General features: G+C 43.5%; 1 pseudogene; it reads left to right on the top strand.

The window, feature by feature from the left end:
- Positions 1-7,325: 7,325 nt before the first annotated feature.
- LOC142288913 (U2 spliceosomal RNA) lies at positions 7,326-7,528 on the top strand (annotated as a pseudogene).
- The last annotated feature ends 323 nt before the right edge of the window (positions 7,529-7,851 follow it).

The following is a 7,851-nucleotide window of genomic DNA, read 5'->3' as shown; positions in this document are numbered from 1 at the left end:
GGACATTAGAAAACATAATAATCAGTCACTGGATTTGAAGTTTCATAAACCAAAATTTTACATAGCTGTGTAATTTGTCGGGCACCCACCGACAATAGAATAGCGCCAGATTTAGGAAGCTGGCTGAGGTCTGCAAAGTCTGTAGCCAGGTGACAAAATTGTCCAACCTGGGTTTCTTCCTTAAGTAGTCTCTGGTATGATGATATGGTATAATCCTGGCAGCCGGAGTCGAAATCCCTAGATTGCGGTTATGATCTCCAATCGGAATTGGAGCCCCTAGATTGAAGCCATGTAGCCAAGTGATCCTCTAGTTGAAGCCAAAGTCCCTAGACCGAGTCCACAAGGCATCCTGGTTCTGATCCCCTAGCCAGCTCCTAAGAGCTTAGACTAGATCATGCAACATCCATCAACAACCTGGTGACTCCAAGAAGTCCCCTTTTATAGCCATAACCTTCCCTTAGGATATACTGTGCCCTTATCAGATTGGTTGTACAAGGTTGCTTCTCTTATTGGATGAATTTCAAGCTGCATGGATAATGTTCATTTAAATGATGTGGATAGAAAGACTGAAGATATCTACATGTAGTCTGAAATCCATCATGAATCAATACTATTTTACACAGTCATAAGCAGCCCATGGGCATTCACCTGCATTCAAACCAATAACAGCTCATAGACCAGACAATCCATCTACCACTGGACCAAAGACAGGAAGTTAAATCCACTGCCTGCGGTAACCAACTTAATCCTATAGGCTACTCACACAACAAACCCAACAGAAAGGAAAAAAACATGGCTTCGATTATCCATCCAATGAAAACGCATAACCATTGTGAGCCATTGGACAATGCAATTGGACACTTGGTGACATGGTGCACGGCCCAATGAATCAAGTCTTTACTTCATATTCACGGTTTAAGCCCTTGGGTTCTAATGTGCCCAGAGTACATATCCAGAAAGATTCTCTTTCTTTGAGCTAAACACAAGTCAACAATACATTGTAAGCAGATTCTATTACCAGTCCCACACCATTTTGTGACGCATAATCACACAGTGATCCAATTAAGATTCCAAGTCATCGGACATGTCCAAGCCATACGCAGAGGAGGCAATAGAATTAGGAAGCTCAAAGAAAGGGAATCTTTCTGGATATATACTCTGGGCACATTGGAACCCAAAGGCTTAAACCATGAATATGAAGTACAGACTTGATTCATTGGGCCATGCATGGACATAATGGACATAATTCTAATAGGCAGGACAGGTAATAAGGAGCACAAGTTATATGCTAAAATGTGTTGTGTGACAAGACAGACACAGGAAAGGACATGATAACAGGTGTAGGGACCAACAAGGTGAGACAAGGGGTATCAGGATAGGGTCAAGTAGGTATGAATGTAGTAATGGGGCAGGCATAGAGAATTGTATGTGAATGTGAATTACAATAAATCACTAAGGAAAGGAATATGTGAGTGTGTGCCTAATGTAAACTAATATTGTACTGGCAAAATTATAGATGGAAAGGGAGAAGGGGAGGGGGGAGAGAGGAGGCTGTAATTGACTACAAGGGTATGAGTTATGAGTGATCATAGGGATAGTGTTACATAAGTGGAAATACCTATGGAGGACCGGATGTGTAAGCGCATACCTTATACAAACCTATAGAGTGCTGATGGGTGAGAGTGTGATGTTAGATATAAGACATCCTATAGTGAATAGTGAGCCGTAATCAAGTGCAACAGGGATATTTCACGTGACTATGGGAACCTGGAAGGTAAAGAAAGGGGAGAAAAAACTGTTAGACAAGGTAATCAGACATAATGTAACCAGTTGATCAGACATGATCACCTGGTTTGAGACCCCCTGCCTTACACTATATAGATATCATGTTCATTCCCCATCTATCTTGCTCAGGAGAGCATCTCCCTCCCCCGGCACCAAGAGCAGCTCATACTGAATTGTTACATTGACTAGTAACACTGCACACAGAAATGCACCTTAATATTCCACTGTTAACCCTTTCCTCCCAGCAGTAACACACAACTCCTCACCTTGATATCATGGTGATTTATGGTCAGAATGACTTCAATGCGATCAGTGATTTCTATTCTAGCTCTGCTCACATAGATTTTATATCCACACTCAACTATAGGCCGTTCTTCATATTTTGGGGGCTTTTAGTCAGATATACTAGTTTGTGCCTGTATAGTATTGGTGTAGATGGGAGTGTAGGGCATGGGTTACATGGCACTGTGGTGGAATACTGATGGGAGGTATTGGTGCTGTGTTTGATGCTTCTACTGGGTATTTTCCTACAAATACTGGAACAGCTCACTGCTTAGAATGATCCTTCCCAGCTCTATAATATATTATATATACCCCACAATGCAGGCTCACACACACATTTGTCTCAAGTGTGTTGTAGGGACACAGATACAGTCTTGGTCATGTGACTAAAGGCTACTTTACACACTGCGATATCGGTCCCGATATCGCTAGTGTGGGTACCCGCCCCCATCTGTTGCGCGACACGGGCAAATCGCTGCCCATGCCGCACAAACACCGACCAGACCCGTCACACATACTTACCTGCCCGGCGACGTCGCTGTGTCCGGCGAACCGCCTCCTTTCTAAGGGGGCGGTCCGTGCGGCGTCACAGCGACGTCACTGAGCGACCGCCCAATAGCAGCGGAGGGGCGGAGATGAGTGGCCGGAACATCCCGCCCACCTCCTTCCTTCCTCATAGCGGCTGGGAGGCAGGTAAGGAGAGGTTCCTAGTTTCTGCGGTGTCACACGGAGCGATGTGTGCTACCGCAGGAGTGACGAACTACATCGTTACTGCTGCAGTAACGATAATCGAGAATGGAGACCCATGTCACCGATGAGCGATTTTGCACGTTTTTGCAACGATGCAAAATCGCTCATCGGTATCACACGCAGCAACATCGCTAATGCGGCCGGATGTGCGTCACAAATTCCGTGACCCCAACGACTCCGCATTAGCGATGTCGCAGCGTGTAAAGCCCCCTTTAGTGGGAGTGGTGTACAGGGTCTTAGCAGTAAAGAGTATTCCATATTTCTGCCAGATACCCACAGAGATATTGAAATCTGAAAAAAGAGACTTCTGCTCATTGAAGGTAAGAACTGCTCACATAGCGTTCAACTCCACAGCAAACGAGTGCTCTAGCACTGGCATCTCAGCAGGGATATTCCCCTACTACACATGTGTGTCTAGGTCACTGTGACAGTTTACAGGACATAACTCAGGGCACCTAGACAGAAGGCAGAGGGACTACTTTCTATTTCTGGTGTAGAGCTTAGTACAATATATATATATTTATACTATTACATGGGACACATGTACCTTGTATTACCATTATTCGCTGTATATGAACCCCTTTTCTCCGGGCATTATTTGTCTATAGCATTTTTCACGAACCTGAGGCAACTGAGAACCCTTCAGTGAAGGAATTCCACTAACCCTCACAATACCTACCAGGGGCCTCCCTGCAGTAACTCAGGTAGTTGTACCCATTCTCTTTCCGCATTCTATGTGTTCTTCTTCTTTCTTCTTTTTTTTCTTTTTTCTTCTTTTTATTTCTATCATGTAGTTCAGGGGTTTATAGATATATGTCCTGCATCTCATATTTCCTTTAGTGGTGCTTCTTACCCATTCTCATATCATTTACCCTAGTATTTCATGATCCTGAGGCGACTGAGAACCCTTTAATAAAGGAATCCTTTTTCACCTGAATTGTCAAGTGATACTTACCAGTGACTATCACGTAATGTTACAGGTAGTTCCATTTTCTTCCTCTTCTTTCTCTCCTTTCTTCTTTGTCACACGGTCCATTGTGTTATAGCCCACGTGTCATGATAACACTTGTACCATCTTTTCATTTAGATTCCACCTACAATTATTTACCGATTCCAGTTCTGGAATAGGCTTTCATCATCTACTCACTAGAATTCTCAAGTTCATAAGGTACTGAGACATATACATGTTCACACCATTATAAAGAACAAAGTATAAACATTGAGGTTTTTCTCACACCCATGTTCCTGTGTTCTTTGATATGATATGTGTTCATTTCCTTCACTATATAGGATTGCAAGTTTTCCATTTGTACCTTAATGGCAATGACGCTATACAATTGAACACATATCATCCTGTTATCCATATAGGTGTGTATTTACCTGCTTGACTATTTTTGGTTGTTTGATCCAGAATGTTTCTCCAGATAGGTCATGTGGAAATTTTCTTTCCTCAGTACAAATGTTTTCACTATGGCTTTGGAAAATTTTTTTGTATGTGCATCATGGTCATTTGACCCATTGTACTCTCAAGTAGCAATATATTGTACTGTTATGTTGTACTATGTACTAATTACGTGTTTATATGGTTTTGTAACCCTTTATGATCTTAGATAACTTTATCCTTGATAAAGACCTAAAAACAAGCTCGAAACGTTGGATGAATTATCCTTTTGCACAAATAAAGAATTTTCAGCATTCTAAGAGTTCTTTTCTTACGTTATTGATCACTATAGTGTGCCAGAGCTATTTCTATTGAATTGACTCTTATTTTTTCTGAGCACCTGCTATATACACAGTGAGCCAGACATATTCAATTTTCATTCAGAAGGCAGAGGGAAGCCTTAGCAGCTGAGCCTATATCTTGGCTTGTGAGCATTAGAACAGGCCGGCGATTACAGGGTAACATGAAAAATGTCCAGCTTGCATTATGACTAGAACATGACAATATCCTTTTAAGTACTAACCTATGATGCGTTCCTAAGCAGTTGATGTTATATGTTCTACATTTCATTTTCTGCATACTTTACAAGTAGTAGAATTTGCTTTGATATAGGCAACTGGATTTTCACAATGAAAAGGCAAAGGATAACGCCCGAAAAAGACGCCATACATTATGTCAGTGCCATCACTGACAAACCTGGATTGACCATGAAATACATCAATCCCCTTAAAGGTGAGTTAAAACAAGTTTTAACTAAATTGCCTTAATATTGTCATGCATTAGAATGACTGTCTTAGGTAATGATAAATATTTTCTACAGGAAGAGGAGTGTTTGCTGAAACTGAAATCGAAAAAGGGAGTTTTGTTGCAGAATATCGAGGTGAGCTCACGTATGCACTTACGATGGTAGACAACTACTCGAGATTTATGGTTGTGGTACAAGTCAAAGATCTAATGGCCCATACTGCAGCGAAGGTCTTCCAAGCACACTTATGCAGACCTCATGGCTACTCAGAGAGAGTCCTCACAGATCAAGGCACTGCCTTTGAAGCGGAAATCTTCAAGGACTTCTGCAGCTTTTACCGATGCAGGAAGATGCGTACTACACCCTACCATGCTCAAACCAATGGTTATCAACCTGCTCAGGACTTTACCCCATATTCCAGATGTGGCCTTACAAGTGATTTATAGAGGGGTAACAATACGTTGGGATCATCGGATCTAATCTCCCTTTTTATACACCCTAAAATCTTGTTTGCGTTAGAATAAACAATAACATCATAAAGGTATAGCAGTACCGTTTCAAAGTTTCGGTGTCCCAAGCAGCATTCCATCAGCCTCTGGAAGGTTCCTGGCAAATTGCACAGCTCGAAGGGCATGCTTTTGAACTCGCAGAGACCCATCGGGGTGGCAAAGGCGGTCTTCTCCCGGTCTGCCTCAGCAACGGACACTTGCCAATAGTGACTAGTGAGATCAAGGGTAGAAAAATAATTTGCAGTTGTCAATGCAGCTAGCTATTCCTCAATACAGGGGAGTGGTGCTGTCCTTCTTCTTTAACAGGACCAACGGAGCTGCCCAGAGGCTACAACTGTCACGGATAACCCCAGCCTCCTTCATGTTGCTCAACATGTCCTTGGTACACTGGTAATGTGCAGGTAGATTTGGCTTATATCTCTCTTTAATGGGTGGGTGTGCACTTGTGGGGATGTAGTGTTTGACCCCTTTTATTTTTCAAAAGTCTAGCGGATGTTTGCTGAAGACTTGCTCGTATTCTTTCACTAGCCTGTAGACCCCCTTCTTGTGATGTGAAGGTGTGGAGTCAGTGCCTACGTGTAATTCCTTACACCACTCCTCTGGCTGACTTGGTGAGCTGTCACTGAATGGGTGGGCTGAAGCAATGGTGGATGCTGCTGTTTGGATAGCATGTGTATCTACTGAGAACAGCTTATCAATGGTGGCAAATCGGAGCAGCTTAATCTTTTGCTCTCCGCAGTTCAACACTCTCATGGGCACTCTTCCCTTCCATATTAATGAATAAAACTATGATGTAAATAGCATATAGATACCCCACAAATGCAGATAAAAGTAGGTTATGGGAAAAGGGGGAAGAGAGAAACAGGAAAATAGTGGAATAAAGTATACCTTCCAGGTGGGAGAGGAAATGGCAGCACAGCCAGTGGAGGTGAAGCAAGGGGAGCCTGCAACTAAAGAGTTGAGAGCGTTATCACATGGTGACTGAGCCTGATTGTAACGGGAGCATAGAGGTGCCGATCCTGTCTTACCTGCGTTGGTGTAGAAGTGGGTGTCCTGTGGTGGAGTCAGCTATGTGCAGTGGTGGCCGTGGGTTCTTTTATGTGCGACCGTAGTAATAGCTGTGCCCACTTCCTGTATGGGAGTGGAATGCAGTGAGGCTAATGGAACGCACGCCTGCGCATTTGTGTTTAACGTCGCGCATGTGCAGAACGGAGAAAAGGCTGCGCTCACTTCCTAATGAAAGGGAGTGAGACGCAGCTGGGAAGGGAAGGGAAAAGATTAGGGTTTGGGGATGATGAAAGGGCTTTCTACGGGCAAGGATGGCAAAGGGTGGCAGTGACGGAAAGTCAGGCAGATGGTCCTGTCCTGTCCTGTCCGTCCGTCTTTTTGTATCATGAATTGGAAAGACTGCAAGGGGGAGGGGAGGTGCTTGTGCCCAAAAGGAGGAGTTATTCAGATTCATTGCAGTGGGCGGCGGCTGCAAAAAGCACCATTCTCCTTGTTTTTGCTCTGCAAAACAGCCTTTTCAAGGGTTTGGCTTGGGTGACAAAATGTCTTCTGTAGGCGTGGGTTTGTCTCCCTCTCCCTAAGATGTGTCCGGTATAGGCCAGGGTGCCACTCAAGGCCGTAACCAATTCGGGTTATAGCTTCTCGGCCTTTTGGCTAAGATCAAGTGTAGTTTCGGAGGACGCTACCTTGGTCGGTACTGGAAGGTGCCTGGGATTGCACGTCTGCCGGCCTTGAGGGAGTGTGTGCGCCTTCTGGTGACACATAGCCCTCTTGTGCCTGGACGGTTCCCAGGCAACGGGAGGCGATCACCTTTGTTATTTTGAAGTCCTACTGATAAACAGAAAAAAAAAAAATTAAATCTGTTCTTATCAGTTTAATATCTGATACGTCCCCTCTCTAGGGACCATATATTAAATGGATTTTTAGAACAAGGAGATGGAAATCTTGCTCTGTCCACTCCACGCATTGACCTGGTATTGCAGTACCTCCTGGACCGGTGCACCCCTTCTTAACCGAGTTTCCAAAAGCAGAACTCAATTCACCTGATTCAAATGAGCCTCATTAGTGAATTGAAAGAAAGCAAAAACTTTATATGCACCTCAATTTGGCCAATTCACTTTTCACACTTTCACCCTTTTTTTTTATCTTTCACACCTTTTACTTGCTTTATTGATGCAAAAGCTGTGCCAAATAGCAAACTCATCTCCACTCAACTTGACCAACTCTGCTATGTCCCGTGCAGTATCTTATTCTCAGTCTTATCTAGATCATTTGCAATTGAATAGAATAGATCCCTTTTGGACACATTGGATTCAGCTGCTGCAGTGACT

The sequence above is a fragment of the Anomaloglossus baeobatrachus genome, unplaced genomic scaffold (assembly GCF_048569485.1).
Source record: "Anomaloglossus baeobatrachus isolate aAnoBae1 unplaced genomic scaffold, aAnoBae1.hap1 Scaffold_87, whole genome shotgun sequence".
Taxonomy (NCBI): Eukaryota; Metazoa; Chordata; class Amphibia; order Anura; family Aromobatidae; genus Anomaloglossus; species Anomaloglossus baeobatrachus.
Note: the sequence above shows the minus strand (reverse complement) of the source record. Positions and strands in the feature narration are given on the sequence as shown.